Below are 21,365 nucleotides of genomic sequence, written 5' to 3' on the forward strand. Positions count from 1 at the left end.
CAGTAACAAACAGTTACAGTTGAAGTCGGAAGTTAACATGCACTTAGGTTGGAGTCATTAAAAGTAGTTTTTCAACGACTCCACAAATTTCTTGTTAACAAACTATTGTTTTGGCAAGTCGGTTAGGACATATACTTTGTGCATGACACAAGTCATTTTACCAACAATTGTTTACAGACAGATTATTTCACTTATAACTCACTGTTTCACAATTCCAGTGGGTCAGAAGTTTACATACACTAAGTTTTGACTGTGCCTTTAAACAGCTTGTAAAATTCCAGAAAATGACATCTATATCCATAGTAAAACGAGTACTATATCGACATAACCTGAAAGGCCGCTCAGCGAGGAAGAAGCCACCATAAAAAAGCCAGACTACGGTTTGCAACTGCACATGGGGACGAAGATCGTACTTTTTGGAGAAATGTTCTCTGGTCTGATGAAAGAAAAATAGAACTGCTTGGCCATGATGACCATCGTTATGTTTGGGGGAAAAAGGGGGAGGCTTGCAAAGAACACCATCCCAACCGTGAAGCACGAGGGTGGTAGCATCATGTTGTGGTGGTGCTTTGTTGCAGTAGGGACTGCACTTCAAAAAATAGATGGCTTCACGAGGATGAAAAATGATGTCGATATATTGAAGCAACATCTCAAGACATCAGTCAGGAAGTTAAAGCTTGGTTGCAAATGGGTCTTCCAAATGAACAATGACCCCAAGCATACTTCCAAATTTGTGGCAAAATGGTATAAGGACAACAGTGTCAAGGTATTGGAGTGGCCATCACAAAGCCCAGACCTCAATCCTATAGAAAATTTGTTTCCAGAACTGAAAAAGCATGTGCGAGCAAGGAGGCCTACAAACCTGATTCAGTTACACCAGCTCTGTCAGGAGGAATGGGCCAAAATTCACCCAACTTATTTTGGGAAGCTAAGCTAGCGTTTCACATCCGTTACACTCACCCCCCTTTTGACCTCCTCCTTTTTCCGCAGCAACCAGTGATCCGGGTCAACAGCATCAATGTAACAGTATCGCTCCACAAAAGCCGCGGCCCTTGCAGAGCAAGGGGAACAACTACTTCAAGGTCTCAAAGCAAGTGACGTCACCGATTGAAACACTATTTAGAGCGCACCACCGCTAACTAAGCTAGCGTTTCACGTCCGTTACACTACTACTACTACTATTGCTACTACTGCTACTGCTACAGCTATTACTACTGCTACTACTACTACTATTACTATTACTATTGCTACTGCTACTACTAATACTGCTACTAATACTACTGCTACAACTATTCTATTACTATTACTATTACTGCTACTATCGCTTCTGCTACTACTACTAATAATACTACCACTACTGCTACTGCTACTACTACTACTACTGCTACTAGGACTTGAGCCCTAGGAACATGCCTCAGGACTACCTGACCTGACGACTCCTTGCTGTCCCCAGTCCACCTGGTCGTGCTGCTGCTCCAGTTTCAACTGTTCTGCCTGCGGCTATGGAACCATGACCTGTTCACCGGACGTGCTACCTGTCCCAGACCTCCTCGGTAGAGCTACTCTGAATGATTGGCTATGAAAAGCCAACTGACATTTACTCCTGAGGTACCGACCTATTGCACCCTCTACAACCACTGTGATTATTATTATTTGACCCTGCTGGTCATCTATGAACATTTGAACATCTTGGCCATGTTCTGTTATATTCTCCACCCGGCACAGCCAGAAGAGGACTGGCCACCCCTCATTGCCTGGTTTCTTCCTAGGTTCTGGCCTTTCTATGGAGTTTTTCCTAGCCACCGTGCTTCTACACCTGCATTGCTTGCTGTTTGGGGCTTTAGGCTGGGTTTCTGTACAGCACTTTGTGACATCAGCTGATGTAAGAATGGCTTTATGAATACATTTGATTGATACAACTATTACTGCTACTACTACTGCTACTGCTACTACTACTGCTACTATTACTACTACTACTGATACTACTACTATTACTACTGCTACTGCTACTGCTACTGCTACTATTACTATTACTATTACTGCTATTGCTGCTACTGCTACAACTACTATTACTACTAATACTGATATTACTACTGCTATTACTACTACTGCTACTGCTACTACTTCTACTACTACTACTACTACTTTCATTACTACTGCTACTGCTACTACTACTGCTACTATTACTACTGCTGCTACTATTACTACTGCTACTACTGCTCCTGCTACTATTACTACTAATACTGATATTACTATTGCTATTACTACTACTGCTACTGCTACTACTACTGCTACTGCTACTGCTGCTATTATTACTACTGATACTATTACTATTACTGCTACTACTACTATTACTACTACTGCTTCTGCTACTACTACTACTGCTGCTGCTACTACTATTACTACAACTGCTTCTGCTACTACTACTACTGCTGCTACTACTGCTACTACTACTACTACTACTGCTTCAGCTACTACTGCTGCTACAATTACTACTACTAGTACTACTGCTACTACTGTTACTGCTACTACTGCTACTACTATTACTACTGCTACTGCTACTACTATTACTACTGCTACTGCTACTAGTACTCAGCCTGTGTGACTATGTGCTGACTCATTAACTGAACAGGAAGAATATAAATAGCACACATAGAACAGATCTACCACTTCTTAGACTTGCTTTCAATGAGAATGACAGATCTATTCTATGCGAATTTGGTCGGTTTGCCCAGAAAGTTACATATTGCAGCTTTAATGTTTATTAACATTCCCCATGTTGACATGCAATCCCCATGGAAACCCTCAGGTACTTGCTAAAGCATTCTTCCTCCTTCTCCTTCTGCCCCCACACGTCCCCCATCACTACTCTCCTTCTGCCCCCACACGTCCCCCATCACTACTCTCCTTCTGCCCCCACACGTCCCCCATCACTACTCTCCTTCTGCCCCCACACGTCCCCCATCACTACTCTCCTTCTGCCTCCACACGTCCCCCATCACTACTCTCCTTCTGCCCCCACACGTCCCCCATCACTACTCTCCTTCTGCCCCCACACGTCCCCCATCACTACTCTCCTTCTGCCCCCACACGTCCCCCATCACTACTCTCCTTCTGCCTCCACACGTCCCCCATCACTACTCTCCTTCTGCCCCCACACGTCCCCCATCACCACTCTCCTTCTGCCACCACACGTCCCCCATCACTACTCTCCTTCTGCCCCCACACGTCCCCCAATTACCCTTGGTACCATAAACCCTATAGCTGGTACATTATAATGGTTTTTACTGGTGGTTTTACAGGTGTAAGGTTTGTGGAGGACACAACTCTGAGGTCACTAACAAAGACATGCAGAAACACAGAAGTGACAAGCAGACGTCAACTACTGTGAGGTTGACAGATACCTGAGAATCACTTTCATTGCATTTCAACAATGCAGACAGGAGTCGTTGTGGTCCTGTGTGGCTCAGTTGATAAGAGCTGTGAGTTTGATTCCCCCTGGGGCCTTACACAATGTATGCACTCACTGTACTGGGAGTCGATTAGTATAAAAGTGTTTGCATAATGGCATATACTGTACCTGTATTTATACTATATTGGTTTTGCACAAGTCAACAATGGTGATAGGAATGAGTCTGGTGCTGCACAGCAGCAGAACAGTGATGGAAATGTGGGGCTGCAGGCAGAGTCAGGGTGCTAGAGCATAACTGCCACAGGTAATCTTAATGTGAGGATGCTGTACAAACTAATCTAATTTTCCTCTATGTTTTTTTGTAGCTGAGGTAAGATGGTCATCACTTTCCCCCAATGACATCACCAGGGGCGGACTTAGTGATTTGGAGGGCCCAGACAGAGGTCATTTTTTTAGAGAGTAATAATGTTAATGTCCCCACTACAATAACAAAAAATACTTATAATATAATACTTATAACATATATAAATAAATATATGTAATTTTGTCCTTGAAACATTTAATGTAAATATTGTAGAATTCCACTCATTCCTATGGAGGACTGCTCCTAATGGGGAGAGCCAATATGGCAGACCGGTGGCTTCAAAGGCTCTCAATGGCCAATACATAGCATCAGCAATACAGGGTTTATATACATCATTGATCTGAACAGTGCACCCGCCAACTTCCTTCAATTCGCAAGTGGCTGAAACTAACTCACTGGTGAAAGCATCTGAGCAAGCAAAACAGTGCCACTCTGTCTTACTATACACTGAGTGGACAAAACATTAAGGGCACCTCCCTAATATTGAGTTGCACCTGAAAGCACCTCATTGCTGCGTGAAACAATGCACGGGAACTCTGTCAGGGTGGAATAGTTCTTTATTATCAACCAGTCCATGGGTGATTAATGACACTTTTTTTCTACTATGTGAGCGGACCAAGTAATTGGGCGTCACTCTAAAGCGGGAAGGTGGAATAAACGAGTCAGTAGGTTTTCTTGATTGAACACAGTTCTCTATTGAGGGCATTTGGTCAACACAAACACTCCAACATAATCAATGAAAATCTTCCAAGTAAAAACATACATCTTCTTCAGATGAAACAGGAACACAATAGGATTATCTTTAAACTACAACAAAAAGTCACGGGATTGTCACCGTCTTAGTGGTTCTTCCTGGATAGCTCCTCTCTCTTATAGGGGAAGGAGAGTATGTCATTAGTACCGTCAGCTGTGCTTAATTGCCTCTGGTTACCTTGTCTCCCATGCCTTGTTGGGCTACTATCCATTAGCCCAGCCTGCCCTCTGGTGGTCCTTCCACATACCTTCCCCCCCAGGACCGAACCGGAGGGTCGGGTGCCAGACACACCGTCTTGGTCACGTCGGGACAGCGCGTCTGCATTCCCGTTCCTCGATCCGGCCCTGTGGATGACATGGAAAGAGAACGGTTGTAAAGACAAAAACCATCTGGCTATTCTGTTGTTATTGTTTCTCTTACCAGCCATCCATGTGAGGGGCGCATGGTCAGTAACTAATGCAAACCTCCGACCCAGTAGGTAGTACCGGGGATAATCGAGGGCCCACTTGATGGCTAAGGCCTCTTTCTCTACGGTCGCATACCTCTGTTCCCGATCGATGAGCTTCCTACTAATGAAGAGAATCGGCTTCTCTGCTTCACCTTTACCCTGAGCTAGTACGGCCCCGAGCCCTGTATCCGAGGCGTCGACCTGCACAATGAACTCTTGTGAGAAGTCTGGAGCCTGTAGAACGGGATCAGAACACAGGCCATCTTTTAGCAATTGAAAGGCCTCTTCCTTCTTGTCTTTCCACTCTACCTGGTTTGGCAGGTTTTTCCTGATGAGGTTTGTGAGGGGGTTGGCAATGGTTGCATATCTCGGGATAAAACGGCGATAATATCCTGTTATCCCTAAGAAGGCCCGAACGTCTCGCTTGGTCCGGGGTCGAGGCCAGTCACGAATTGCCCTGGTCTTCTCTGCCTGTGGGCGTATTTTCCCATTCCCCACGGTGTACCCCAGGTATTCCGCTTCGGACAGGTCCAGGCAGCATTTATTTGGATTTGCTGTCAACCCTGTGGCTTCCAAACTCACGAGCACCGCCCGTAATCGCAGGAGGTGACTATCCCAGTCCTCGCTGTGGATGACCACATCGTCTATGTACGCCGCTGCATACTCTTGATGGGGCCGTAGAATGGCATCCATGAGGCGTTGGAAGGTTGCAGCGGCACCGTGCAGTCCGAAGGGCATCCTCACATATTGGAAAAGCCCCTCTGGGGTGGCAAAGGCAGTCTTTGGGCGATCCTCTGGAGCCACCGGCACTTGCCAATATCCCTTCGTCAAATCCAAGGTGGTGATGAACTTGGCCTTTCCTAAGCGCTCCAAGAGTTCATCCACGCGGGGCATGGGATACGCATCGAATGTAGAGATGGCATTCACGCCCCTAAAGTCGTTGCAGAGTCTCATACTACCATCGGATTTGGGGATCAGGACTATGGGACTGGACCACTCACTCGTCGAGGGCTCGATCACGCCCATCCTCAACATCTCCCTCACCTCTTTCTTAGCGATGACTCGGCGAGCCTCAGGAATCCTGTAAGGGCGGATATGCACCGGGTTCAGTGTAGATATGGTGGAACAGGACATCTGTTTGTCCTGGGAATGGAGAGAATATTCGACCGAAGTTCATAATCAGCTTGTCTAGCTGTCTTGACTGCTCCGGTAGGAGAGTTTGGCCACGGCGCACCTGTGGTAGAGCCTCCTCTTTTCCTTTGCCCTCCAGGGCCATCAAAGCCACCTCCTCCTCTCGTCCATGGTACGTCTTCAGCAGGTTTATGTGATAGAGTTGGACCTTCTTCCTCCTGTCAGGTTGCTTGATGAGGTAATTGACCGGTGAGACCCTTTTCATTACCTCGTAGGGCCTCCTCCACTGCGCCAGCAAGCAATGTTCGGCCGTGGGCACATGCACCATCACTTTCTCTCCCACGGTGAACTCACGGGGGGTCGCGGACTTATCATAGGCCCGGCCTTGGGTCCTTTGGGCCTTCTCCATATGCTCCTTGACTATGGGCCACACTGCTGACAGGTGGTCTCTCATCAGGGTAACGTGTTCTATTGTGGATCGAAAGGGGCATGGTTGGGTCTCCCAGGTCTCCTTGGCTAAGTAGAGGATTCCTCGACAGGGTCTGCCATAGAGCAATTCAAACGGAGAGAATCCAGTGGATGCCTGGGGTACTTCTCGCAGGGCAAACATTAAGTGTGGGAGAAGCATGTCCCAGTTTTTCCCGTCTCGGGACACCACTCTTCTCAACATAATTTTAATCGTTTTGTTCAAGCGTTCACACAACCCGTCTGTTTGAGGGTGGAATATGCTTGTACGTATCTGTTGAACCTGATATAACCGACACAAGTCCTTCATCAACCGGGACATGAACGGGGTTCCTTGATCGGTTAAGATAGTCTTGGGGAGGCCCACACGAGAGAACATCAGGAATAACTCCTTGGCAATTCCCTTTGACGACATGTTACACAGGGGTATGGCCTCCGGGAACTTGGTAGCGTAATCTATAACCACTAGGATGTACTCGTGTCCCCTGGCGGATTTTGGCAGGGGTCCTACGAGGTCCATAGCTATGCGTTCAAAGGGAGTCTCTATGATGGGGAGAGGAATCAAAGGGTTACGTAGGTGTGGCCGTGGAGCTGTACGTTGACATTGATCACACGTCCTACATTACCTGGCCACATCCCGGGTGACCCGGGGCTAATAGAATCTCTGCATGATTCTGTCAATAGTCTTGTCTCGTGCCAGGTGTCCTCCTAGGACGTGGGAATGGGCTAACTGTAGAACTGTATCCCTGTATGGCCTAGGCACCATTAGTAATTCCTGGTTTTCCCCCCTTCGTCGTATGACCCAGTATAAGAGACCCCGCCTGATTGCATAGTAAGGAAGAGGGGGCTCACCTGATCCGTCGACGTTCCTCCCGTCGATCACCTTCACCTTCCTCATGGCCTCCCTTAGGTCTGGGTCTCTATGCTGCGAGGTGCCGAACTGTCCCTTTAATTCCTGGGGCAGGTCGACCTCGGTAGAGGGATGTGGAGGTTGTTCCACATCCCCATCAGGGGTTACTGAGGAGAATCCCTTCCAGGTTCCCTCCTCGGATGGAGCTTCAAATATATCCCTTAGCGCCTGGTTGCTCCTTCCTTCCTGCGTTGTGTATAACCCTTCACATGTGTCTTCATCGGTGGTTTCCTGGAATATCTGTCGTAAACGTTGGGTCGCTATTTCTTCCTCTGCTGTAGAGGACGTGGACGCGGCTACGTCTCCTTGTAGGACTACTACCTCGGGCTTGGATTTTCTCTTCTTTCCTGTCCCCCTTCTTCCCGTGCATAACGTCATCTGCCGAAGCTCCTTATATGGGGGACAGTCTCTCCCGATCAATGATGGCACCTTCAGCTGCGGCACTTTCCCTGCCCTGACTGTACACCTTCCTTTTGGAGTGAGAATAGGCAGATTCACAGTGGGGTAATAGTGGGTGTCTCCATGGATACAGGATACAGCTACTTTGTCTGGTAGCAGTGTTGCGGAGGTCACCATCCGCTCCTCTACTAACGTAACCATACTTCCCGAGTCGAGAATAGCTACCACATCTTGTCCTTCGACTCGCACCGGAATCTCTGAGGCTGGGGCTATCTCTGCTAACCAACAGTGTTGATCCTGCCCCCTCAAAACGGGATGTGTGGGGGAAGGCAGTGATGACTCCGTAACCATGGGCTCATCCTTGCTAGGACATTGTGGGGCATAATGGTTGGGAGACTGACATTTATAACACCGACCCTGCTGTGTGGTGGCTGACTTCTCCCACCTCCGGGGGGGGCTTGGACGTTTCGGTGGCGGGCGCGCCGGGGTGAGTCGTGGTACGGGATTGGAAGACTCCTTCCGTTCCTCCTTGTCACTTTTTAACAACTCCCCTGTAGACCGATATGTTTCCACCGCCTGGGCTATGTCGTCAGCTGACAACGGGTTGGCTTGCCCCACAACCCTTTTTAAGTCACTGGGTAATTCTCTCAATATCTTGTCCACTACGAGAGTCTCTATCACATGTCCTACTCCCTTTCCGGTTCTAGCCACTGTTTCGTCAGTCGTATTAATGCGAAGATCTGGGCACGGACGGGTTGATCAGCTGTATAGGTCCATTGATGGAACTTTACAGCCCTATCTCTGGCAGTCAGCTAGTACCGGGACAGGATCTCGGTTTTTAGTCGCCCATAGTCCGCAGCTTCGCGGGAATCCAGGTCAAAATAGGCTTCCTGAGCCACCCCGGTCAAAAGAGGGGCTAATGCGCTCGCCCATTCTGTGGGCGGCCACTCTTCCAAGGTGGCCGTCCTTTCGAAGGTCATGAGGAAGGCCTCAATATCATCCTCCTTGGAGAGACGAGGTAAGATGGCGTGAGCAGCCGCTCTTGACTTAACTCTAGGTTCTTCTCGTCGGCTCAGCTGTTGTTGCAGGAGTTCTATGGTTGTCTGCTGTGCCGTGATCAATTGTTGTAGTAGGGCGTTATCCATCGTTCTTGAATGGTTCCTCCGGGTCTACTGGAAGAATCTTGATTTACTCACTTATCCTTGTGTCACTCGTCCACCTAATACCCACATTCTCTACCAATGTGAGCGGACCAAGTAACTGGGCGCCACTCTAAAGCGGGAAGGTGAAATAAACGAGTCAGTAGGTTTTCTTGATTGAACACAGTTCTCTATTGAGGGCATTTGGTCAACACAAACACTCCAACATAATCAATGAAAATCTTCCAAGGAAAAACATACATCTTCTTCTCCAGATGAAACAGGAACACAATAGGCTTATCTTTAAACTACAACAAAAAGTCACGGGATTGTCACCGTCTTAGTGGTTCTTCCTGGATAGCTCCTCTCTCTTATAGGGGAAGGAGAGTATGTCATTAGTACCGTCAGCTGTGCTTAATTGCCTCTGGTTACCTTGTCTCCCATGCCTTGTTGGGCTACTATCCATGAGCCCAGCCTGCCCTCTGGTGGTCCTTCCACAACTATTATGAAACAAACTTGAACAATATTAATATTAATATTGATATTTTATTTATTTCACCTTTGTTTAACCAGGTAGGCTAGTTGAGAACAAGTTCTCATTTGCAGCTGCGACCTGGCCAAGATAAAGCGTAGCAATTCGACACATACAACAACACAGAGTTACACATGGAATAAACAAAACATACAGTCAATAATACAGTAGAACAAAAGAAAACAAAAGGTCTATATACAGTGAGTGCAAATGAGGTAAGTTAAGGAAATAAATAGGCCATGGTGGCGAAGTAATTGCAATATAGCAATTAAACACTGGAATGGTAGATCGGCAGAATGTGAATGTGCAGGTAGAGATACTGGGGTGCAAAGGAGCAAAATAAATAAATAAATACCAGTATGGGGATGAGGTAGGTAGATAGATGGGCTGTTTACAGATAGGCTAAGTGCAGGTGCAGTGATCTGTATACTGCTCTGACAGCTGGTGCTTAAAGCTAGTGAGGGAGATGTGAGTCTCCAGCTTCAGAGATTTTTGCAATTCGTTCCAGTCATGGGCAGCAGAGAACTGGAAGGAAAGACGACCAAAGGAGGAATTGGCTTTGGGGGTGACCAGTGAGATATACCTGCTGGAGCGCGTGCTACGAGTGGGTGCTGCTATGGTGACCAGTGAGCTGAGATAAGGCGGGGCTTTACCTAGCAGAGACTTGTAGATAGCCTGTAGCCAGTGGGTTTGGCGACGAGTATGAAGCGAGGGCCAACCAACGAGAGCGTACAGGTCGCAATGGTGGTTAGTGTATGGGGCTTTGGTGACAAAACGGATGGCACTGTGATAGACTCCATCCAGTTTGTTGAGTAGCGTGTTGGAGGCTATTTTATAGATGACATCACCGAAGTCGAGGATCGGTAGGATGGTCAGTTTTACGAGGGTATGTTTGCCAGCATGAGTGAAGGATGCTTTGTTGCGAAATAGGAAGCCGATTCTAGATTTAATTTTGGATTGGAGATGCTTAATGTGAGTCTGGAAGGAGAGTTTACAGTCTAACCAGACACCCAGGTATTTGTAGTTGTTCACGTATTCTAAGTCAGAGCCGTTCAGAGTAGTGATGTTGGACGGGCGAGCAGGTGCGGGCAGCGATCGATTGAAAAGCATGCATTTAGTTTTACTTGCATTTAAGAGCTGCTGGAGGCCACGGAAGGGGAGTTGTATATGAAATATGTATATGTATGGAAACAAATTATTGATCTATTATGAATTATTATTCAGCTATATGGATTCATCTACTTTTTTGGAGGCCTTTTTTATCAACAATGTATGGGCACAGTGGCCAGGCAAAGTGCCCCTCCCTTACCATTTCCTTTGCAACTTTACTGATGATTAGGAGTATAATTTCTCTTAATGATGCCCAGCTCACGAGACTCCTTGATGATCTGAGGCCTGAGGAAATGGGCTCTTCTGCCTTTTTTGTATACCAACATCATTTGTGTTCAATTGGTCGTGTGAAGTGTTATTCTGCAGAAGGTACGTGGATCAACCTTAGGCCGGAAGAGAGATGGAACCTACTCTGTTACACATAGCCTACTCACGTGCAGTTGTGCGTGTGTGAGTGTGAGTAAACATTTTCAGAGTTTTTCCTCCCTACAGACAGAGCTATATCCCAGGGTAACACAATGACTGGGAAATGGGTTACCTCAGGAAAGCCAGTGCTCTAGCCCACACACACATACAATAGCACATGGCATGTGTACTGCCCTGATTCACACCCCCCTTCAGACCAGCCTAACTCATTTGCAGGAAGCGTTTATTGTTCTCAATGAGCTCTTTCTCAGTTTCCCCCTGGCAGAGAAACAATTGCAGGAGATACGGGTAAAGGGGGGAGAGAACAAGAAGGAAAACATTATTATTCTTTTCTTTTTTGTGTGCAGACTGATGTATAGGAAAAGGAGCATGAGTGATGGTGTGCTGGCAGTTGAATCAGACACTTGGGAGTGTTCCTCTCAGTACGTTTAGTTTTGTTTTCCAAACCCAGAGGATGGGAGTTTCTCTGCTGCCACTTGTAAATAAATGTGCTTTTCTTAGGTCGACTCCAGTTTCTTTTCTCCCATGACTGTTAGTTGATCGTTTTTGAAAGATTGACATCTCTGTTAGTCTGGTATGAGTCAACAAGACAGAGTAGATACGGGGATGAGGGTGGGACAGCGGGATGGCATGATGGAGACACACAGACTCATTAGCTGTATCCTCACATGGTCTTCCCAAAATGACAAATCTTAAATGAGTGTACAGAGAAGAGAGAGAGAGAGGAAGAGGAAGGAGATGAGGGGGCGAGTTGGAGAGGAAAAAAAGAGAGGGAAAGAGAGAGAGAAAGTGAGAGAGAGCACTATTTGTACTACAACTATTTGCACATTGCTAAAATACTGTGCATAGCTGATAATATAACCGCGCGAGAGAGAGAGTTGGGTCTGGTAACAGTGTTATCTCACTGATTGTGCTTAATGGGGCCAGGAAACAGTGTTGTTATGGGCTGATGGAACGATAGGAAGGGGAGGAATATGACTCCAGAAATCAAAACAGGCCAGGGTCATGACGAGAAACATCTACTGGAGACCAGGGAGGGGTTGTTCAAATAATGGTGGAACCCAGCAGGAGAAAGTAGCCTATCTATGATGACTCACAGATGATTCAGTTCCTGTAATGACTGTAACTCAGAGACGAATTCAGGCTAGAAGTCCATTAGGCCGGGTGGTAAACAAAGCTATGAGGTGGTTTAATGCATCCTGAGGTAGTATAACAGTGTGGGCTATCCCCATGCCTTTTTCTGATTGGCCAGAATGTTAGGCCGGGATTCAATCCGAGGCGTGTTGTAGAGTGCTTCACATTTACAGATCATTTCCGATTGGACGCAGGAACATTGCCTTTAAAAGGCACATTGTCTACAAAAGCGTTCTACAAATGCACCTCGGATTGAATCGCGGCCATAGTCATATCCCCTGGAGACAGGCTTGCTACTATTAAGACAATCATAGCGACCACTTAAAGGCCTTGAGGCCACTTAGGTCTTAGAGAACTGTTGGGGCTAAGACACACTGTCAAGATGACTTTCCCATGAGAGCATCGTGATCATCAGAGTGTTTAAACGTGACGGTAAAGAGCCTATAAATATGCACTGCCGATGTAAACAGTGACATGTCTATCACTGCAGTGACTACCCTGACAGGAAACAAACAGCATTTGTCTAATTACCGCTAACATCATGAGCATAGTTAGTAACATTAGCAAAGTTAGCATCATAAGCTCATGGTAGCTCTGCTATGGATATTATTATGGTAAACTGAATGTCCTAAAGAAACGTCACAATACTCTTGTGAACAAACAAAAAAACGTTGTTCATGGAACAACTGACATAACGTCCCGCTAACTCCCATGGTACTAGATCATAAATCATCCTAAGGATGAGAGTTACCGGGAATTCCCAGGGGAACTGAGAGGGGTAGTTGGAAACTGACTCACTGAGCTATGTGTAGCAGGAGTGAATGGTGGGCTTGACAATAGGGTGGAAATGCTCTCATTCTCCCTGTGAGTAACCTTCTGGATGCGTCATCAGGAGAAAGAACGCTTGTTATCACAAAGTCAATCAAAGAAACCTAAATGTGTTACTGATGGGTTATCGGACTGACCAGTGGCGATTTTATGTCAATCTTGGTGGGGCAACAACAACAAAAAAAGTGTGATACATGCCAGCAAAGCCACTAAACAACACTAAACAATACATGAAAAGCACTATAACTGTGACAAACAGTGCCCACAAACTGTTAGGGCCTACATAAAGCTGTCCCAACAGCAGTCCCAACTTACCACTGCTACACCTGGCTATCAGCGGAGCCTTGTCTGGCAGCAAAACAGTTCATTCAGCCTCATTTACTGCCTTTAAAAAAAACATAGCTGATATGGCTGACTTGCTTAAACAAATGTGGTTCCTAATGACAATTGAGATGTACAAACTATGGCAAGGGGACGACAAGCGGATAAGAGGCAATCCGTAATTTTAATTAAGACATTAATGAGCAAGATAGGACGGACATAGTCAATATAACTGTTTGTTTAGCACATTTGAAATGTACAGCGACAGAATTCAGAACATGGGCCGTTCTTACATTGTTCTCCCTGTACACCAAGTCAGAACCGTAGATAAATTAAGGGGGCATATAAGCAGACAATGAAAGCTCATACAATATTCTAAGATTACATTTCTCTAAAACAGGTTATAGGCTAAATGTGCACCACCAAGTCAGAACAGTAGGTGAAATTAGGAGGGGTAAATAGACCAAATTATTAGGGTGAGGCACATGGGCTACTAACATATTACTAAACAACATACACTTAGTATTACTATCTTAGCTACAGTATACATATCTCCCTGTCATATTGCATGATGTATGCAGCAGCATACAATACATTTTTGGACTCACCTTGTTGTGCTGTGCTCACTTGAACAGGAAGGTGGCGCGACAGTCCTTAGTAGGCAAATTTTGTTATCAAAGTCTGGCATTCTCTGGATTCTCTGGATTTATGGTGCTCTCAAAACAACTGGGAACTCTGGAAAAAACATGGTCGAATCATGATGACAGTTGTCTTGAACTCACTGAAGTCAAGTTTTCACAGTTCAGAGTTAACATTTGTTTTGAGCGCGGCACAAATCATGCTTCATTGACAGCATGGCCAATGTTGAATGTTTATCATATTAAGCTAAGAAAAGAGCCCCTTAATCCCAGATTTGGGACCACACAGCCACTGTCACTGATTCCTTCCAAACCACTCTTTGTTGAATTTGCGATTTCCAACTTGTTGTGTAATGTTTATGTACAATGTCTGATGAGCACCGATACATTTTATCTATAATTACTCTTCATTATTTCTCTTCATATGACAAGGGTTAAAAAGGATTTTCCAATAGATTGTTGACTTGATTCACAATGATGACTGCTAGCTAAGATTTTGATAGTAAGATGTTGACATGATCAGTCCAATCAAAGCTACCGTACTGGGAATATAATGTGATATGACGTCATTTTATCTGTGGCCAATGACCTTGAGCCTTCTTGTACGGGCACTTCTAATGTAACTCTATGGCAGTGTCGGGTTCACCTAGGGGACATGATAAGGGTTGTACCAAAATGTTTGATGTATTGGAATAATTGATTATACTTATGTTGTATCAAAAGAAGGGGAGGGGTTATAAAACCCCTCCCTCCTTACATTTATCGGGTCCTAGACTACAGATTAACAATATATATACATTATGAAGTTTTAATATTGTTCCACAGTTGTTTTCTAATTCTCTCTCTCTACCTCATTATAAAGAGGTCCCTCTGAGAAATGTGTGACTGTGAAGAAGGAGCTCTGCAGGGGAGTGAAGGAGATAAGACTAGTCAAACATTCCACAATAAATCAACTTTGGGGAGTGGATGTTTACTGCTAAGTTTTTAGATAACACTAAAAGCCATTGTTTATATAGCTTGGTAGGCAGGGTTTTGGTCTCAGAGGTAAAAAGGTAATGACGTAGGTAGTGACATGACCAGGTTAGACTGAGGATTTAATAAAACAACTGGAGACCTTTTGTTTGATGCAGAACTTACTAGGAAACATGCGTTCTATGTTCCTGATTGTCAACTTCTGTCTGCAATTGCATTAATAAAGGGTTTTGAATGATTTAATTAAATATATTGTCATAATGCTAATTTCACCAATGTTTGACAAGGACGAAAGGAACAAACCCTAACAGCAGCTCCCAAAGGGCTAGAATTTTTTTAGGTCTACCCTTAGACCTGATGGTGACGTAGTGTCCCCATGAGTGACAGAACACTGAGTCAATCACGGCGCAACACTTCATATTTTCTGCTGGGTTGCCCCACCACCACCACAGACAGCACTGAAATAGGCTGAAACAACTGCATTTTGGAGCTGCCTTACTCAAGAAAACAAAAAAGTGACGATGTTTGTACGCAACTTTATTAACTTAATGATATATATATATATATATTTCTACATTGTTTGCAAACTGACACATATTAATGCCAAAATAATATGTAAAACAGGCAAGCCCCCCCCCAAATTAAACAAATAAATAAATAGATGTGGGGCTCTGCCCCACCAGCCCTGAATAAGGGTCACCACTGGGACTGACCAATGGCACATTTAACATAACATAAACTCTGGGATTGCATGTGCCTCATCAAAGACTGCATGTCCTGTTTGGCCGTAACCCTTCCTATGTGACGGTACACAGATTGGTGTGATAGCAGTAATTGTACATAAGACATATTGTGACTCACCTAAAGTCCTAAGAATGTTCTTGTTACTCACCCAAAACCATGCTTCTAGCCACAACCCAGTCCTTAGCAGTGCCACAACCCAGTCCTTAGCAGTGACCCAAGAGGGACAGGCTGCGATGTGGCCCCATTGTGCCACTGTTTGGGAACCACTGATACAAAGTAATCTGTGGTCATGGAAGTGGATGCGCTTCTGCGCTTAAACAGAACTATAGAGAACAGAGTGACCACTAATTCAGACAAGCAAACACACACCCAACACACACACCAAATGTCAGACCCAACACATACACATTAACACACACATATACCAAATTCCAGATGCAAACCACATACATGCCAAGAGACGTTTCAGTGCCAAATCTCAGCCACATACGTCACTGCTGGTGATTTTTCAGTGTGTGTGTTCTGTGAGGCAGTAATAAAGCAGTAATGTGGAAAGTGAGGAGGGGATTGTCACTGGGGCCAGAGAACAATAGACTCAAGGGAAACAGTAGGACAGAGGCAGGACATCCTAACTGCTACTTCATCTTCCTCTCTGTGTCACGTTCTGACCTTAGTTCCTTTTTTATGTCTTTGTGTTAGGTTGGTGAGTTGGGGTGGGTAGTCTATGTTCTTTTTTCTATGTTATATTTCTATGTGTTTGGCCTAGTATGGTTCTCAATCAGAGGCAGGTGTCGTTCGTTGTCTCTGATTGAGAATCATACTTAGGTAGCCTATTTTCCCCATTTTGGTTGTGGGTGTTTCATTTTCTGTTTTTCTGCACCATACAGGACTGTTTCGTTTTGTTTCCGTTTATTCACGTTGTTGTTTTTGTATTCCAGTGTTCAGCTAAATAAATCATGAACACGTACCACGCTGCGCTTTGGTCCACACCTTCTTCCACCTCCAACAGCCGTTACACTCTGTCTTTCTCAGCTGGCCCCCACAAAGTAACACATTACCCCCTGCCCCCAGGCCTGGAGGAACTGTCACTCTGACCCCGTGGCTAACTCCTGTACTTTATTTCTGCACCCACATATTGAATTGTTGTAAGGCTCGAATAGTGTTCAACTGAGCAGCATACAGTATTGTCCCACTCCCTTTAGACTTGGCCTCACAACCTTTCCCCCTGTCCTGTTGTCCCTCCCCCAGCTTCTCACCAGACCTCCCAGCCTTGTGGTGTGTTTGTCTGGGCACAGCCAACTACACGTACCCCAGGCTCTGACGTAGCTAATGAGGCCCAGAAGGGTAAGTCACAGACACCTGGTGCTCAAGCAATACACACACATACACATATAGGCATGCAACACACACACACACACACGCCAAGCAGAGGAAACATCTGGCCAGGATGCTAAGACAACACATACAAACATACACATATACATACCCACAAATACACGTGTGTGTGTGTGTGTGTGTGTGTGTGTGTGGTGTGTGTGTTTGGTGTGTGTGTGTGTGTGTGTGCGTGCATACTTCACTAATGTAATTTCCATACAGACAAGAGCTGCTTGTGTGTCATATAAATGGAATGTTGTTTGTCAGCATGTTGACATCCCCTAATGAACAAATATCTAGTGCACCTGCAAATGTTGCTCTAATCCATAAATTACTTTTCTTATAAAACCCTTTCATCATACATCAAGTGAACATCATTAAGAAAATCAGACTGAGTTTAAAGTATTTGTTAATTGTTCCTGTTTTTGTAGATCCATTGAATCAGTGAGTTATAACATGGTTCTGGCAACACCAGTTGTGTTTTATTCCCGCATGGGTCATATATTAATGTTTGCCTGAGTTATTAACCCTGTAAATCGCTTTGGATAAATCCACAACACTATTGATCGTTTTTTTATATATATATAAGTAAGTTGGTTATAAGGAACTTTATAAACCAAATCTATTATTCTCGTAGATTCTCATGCAGGCAGGCAGTTCAGGCAGTGCCATAAGACCTACAAAACATCCACAACAAAACACAAACATCATGTCTTGTTTTGTCATTCTCTCTCCTGTTTAAGACAGAGTTGTTATCTGTGAGCCCTGGGCTTCCCTCCTCCATCCCTGTCTGCCTGTGTGTCTGTGTGTGTGTTTATCAGCCATGGTGCCACTGACTGAGAAATATGCCTCTAAAATAGATTAGCCCCACAGCTCACTTTTACAAGAATGCACAAGGCATTAGTGTGGTTAAGAGTATTTAGTTTTGCCACAGGTTAATTTAGTAATTAGGCATTGTCCACATAGTTATCAACACACATCACTTCTCTCTGCAGTAAACGCTGTAGAGTTCACAGTGACCCTCACACACACACACACACACACACAAAAACACACACACAATGCTGAGCTTGCATCTTCTTACAATGTGTAAGAAGAAACACGAACAGAGTAAATCAGTCTGATTGTTACTTAGACTAAATGGTCACTTAAGTCTAGTGTGACCAGACACTAATAAGAGAGCGTTGAGAGAACGCTTCATCAACCCTGTCGGAACACAATAGTGAGGACCAACAGAGCCCTATGGAGAGTATCCTGTCTGCCTCTGTTTGTCTGGCCTGTCAGACTGATATGAGTGACAACCTCCATTAGTTCAGTAACATTTCTCTACTAAGTCAACAGTTAACTTGCCTCCATGCAGACCAGATATCCAGATATCACAGATTCAAAACTCTTGGAATCTCTCCATTGTCTTGCTGAAGTTAACATTCCTTCTTATCATCTTTCTTTCACCATCCCTCCAACAGTCCATTCTCTCCCACCTCTCCCCAGTGGTGTAAAGTACTTAAGTAAAAATTTGTTGAAGTACTACTTAAGTAGTTTTTTGTGGTATCTGTACTTTACTTTTGATATTTTTAACAAAGTTTACTTTTACTTCACTACATTCCTTAAAAGAAAATAATGTACTTTTTACTCCAAACATTTTTCTTGACACCCAAAAGTACTCGTTACATTTTGAATGCTGAGCAGGACAGGAAAATGGTCCAATTCACGCACTTATCAACAGAACATCCCAGGTCATCTCTACTGCCTCTGATCTGGCGGACTCACGAAACACACATGCTTAGTTTGTAAATGATGTCTGATTGTTGGAGTGTGCCTCTGGCTATCCGTAAATAAAATAAAAACAAGAAAATGGTCCCGTTTGGTTTGCTTAATATAAGACATTTTAAATTATTTATACTTTTACTTTCATATATTTTAGCAATTACATGTACTTTTGATACTTAAGTATATTTGAAACCAAATACTTTTAGACTTTTACTCAAGTAGAATTTTACTCTGTATCTTTTACTTTTACTTTAGTCATTTTATATGAAGGTATATTTACTCCTACTCAAGTATGACAATTGGATATTTTTCCACCACTGCCTCTCCCTCCCTCTCCATCACTCTTTCCATCCCTCATTCTCCGCGCTGCTGTGTCCAGTGCTAGGGCAGAGAATGACACAGTGGACAACACTTCCTGTCTATGCATTTGCCAGATGTCTCCAGACAGACGAAGTGGACACAAGCAGGGAAAGGAGCTAGAAACAGACTTGGTCCGACATTGACTTGGGGAACACACAAACACCATAGTTTACAAATATAACAACAAATTAAATCTGTTTTCCCCTATTCAAAACAATATCAGACAGCATAAATAGCTGACCATGTTTGTTTCTGCGCTGACATCACATCACTGTTTTTTTTTCTTTCCTCCTCAGAATTTGTATTTTATTTAACCTTTATTTTATCAGAGTCATAATGAGACCAAGGTCATGTTTACAAATGAGCCCTGAAATTACAGAAAATCCACACATCAAAATAGAAATACAACATGCAAGAAGAACGAAAACACGGTAATATAAAAACATTCATCAGTAACAGGATCCTCAATCAGCTTTCTGAATGACCCTAGAGGCACCAGGACTAACAACATAAAAACATTCATCAGTAACAGGGTTCTCAATCAGCTTTCTGAATTGTTCCACAAATAAGGTGCAAGAAAACTAAAAGCTGATTTACCTAACTCAGTAAAGACCAAAAGGGATTTCCAGAGTTAGCTATCTCTAAGACCGGGTGTGGTAACTCATAAGTCTTTAGTTTAATAATAATAATGATGTTAGGTACAGTTGGAGATTTTGTAAAAGGACTTTATAAATTAACATATAGAAATGTATCAACCTATGTGACATCAAAGAGGGCCAACCAACTTTCTGGTAGAGAATGCAGTGATGAGTACCCGATAGTTGCCCGATAGGATCGATAGGAACGTTGACTGAATAATCAACTTTCTACTATTTAGCGAGAGGCACGACCTATTTCTATAGAAGAAGCCCATGTTCACTCTCAGCTTAATAAACTCATCAATATGCATTTTAAAATACAGCTTTTCATTTATCCAGATGCCCAGATATTTGTAAGCAGGGACAAGATCAATATAGGCACCACCCAAAGTACATACAGTGCCTTCGGAAAGTATTCAGACCCCTTGACTTTTCATACATTCTGTTATGTTACAGGCTTATTCTAAAATCAATTCATAAAAATAAATCCTCTGCAATTTACACACAATAACCCATAATGACAAAGCGAAAAGTTTTTTAGTTTTTAAAATACCAACAAAACAAAAAAACCTTATCTACATAATCATTCAGACCCTTTTGCCAGATTCCAGTGATCATGCTTGAGATGTTTCTACAACTTGATTGGAGTCCACTTGTGGTAAATTCAATTTATTGGAAATTATTTGGAAAGGCACACGCCTGTCTAAATAAATTCCCACAGTTGACAGTGCATGTCAGAGCAAAAATCAAGCCATGAGGTCGAAGGAATTGTCTGTAGATTTCCGAGACAGGATTGTGTCGAGGCACAGATCTGAGGAAGGCTACCTGAGCAACAGGCAGTTTACTTTGGGCATGTCAGTCAGGCGGAAATTGAGAAAAAAGGACCCTAGGCTGAAGAAGTTTTAAAAAAGTTATCCTTTTTAGATAAAACTATACTAAATATATTCACCTCACCAAATAATTGACTAAAACACTGTTTTGCAATGAAGGTCTACAGTAGCCTCAACAGCACTCTGTAGGGTAGCACCATGGTGTAGCCAGAGAACAACTAGTTCAGTCCTCCTCTGGGTACATTGACTTAAATACAAAACCTAGGAGGCTTGTGGTTCTCACCCCCTTCCGTAGACTGACACAGTAATTATCTAGGGCTGTGGCATTCACAAAATCTTGTCAGTGGGTGATTGTCAAGCAAATAACTGTCGGTCTCACTGTAATTGACTGTTATTTAACATAAACACATTTAGCATCTCCTGGCTTCCACACATAGCATACAAGCCACTGATGCAGACCTTTGGAACATCTTCATTTAAAAAGTCTAATAAATCCATGTAATATAGCCTACACCTTCACACTAAACCCATTATTTATTTTAGACAGGTCTAAAGAAGCATGATATTAAGAAAATGTCATATTTCAGAAGAACAGAACAGCATACTCTGAGTTGTCCTTATGTTTGTAATGAATACTCAGGGAGAAAAAGGTGTAGATTCACACAC

This window comes from Oncorhynchus tshawytscha, linkage group LG20, assembly GCF_018296145.1.
Source record: "Oncorhynchus tshawytscha isolate Ot180627B linkage group LG20, Otsh_v2.0, whole genome shotgun sequence".
Classification (NCBI taxonomy): domain Eukaryota; kingdom Metazoa; phylum Chordata; class Actinopteri; order Salmoniformes; family Salmonidae; genus Oncorhynchus; species Oncorhynchus tshawytscha.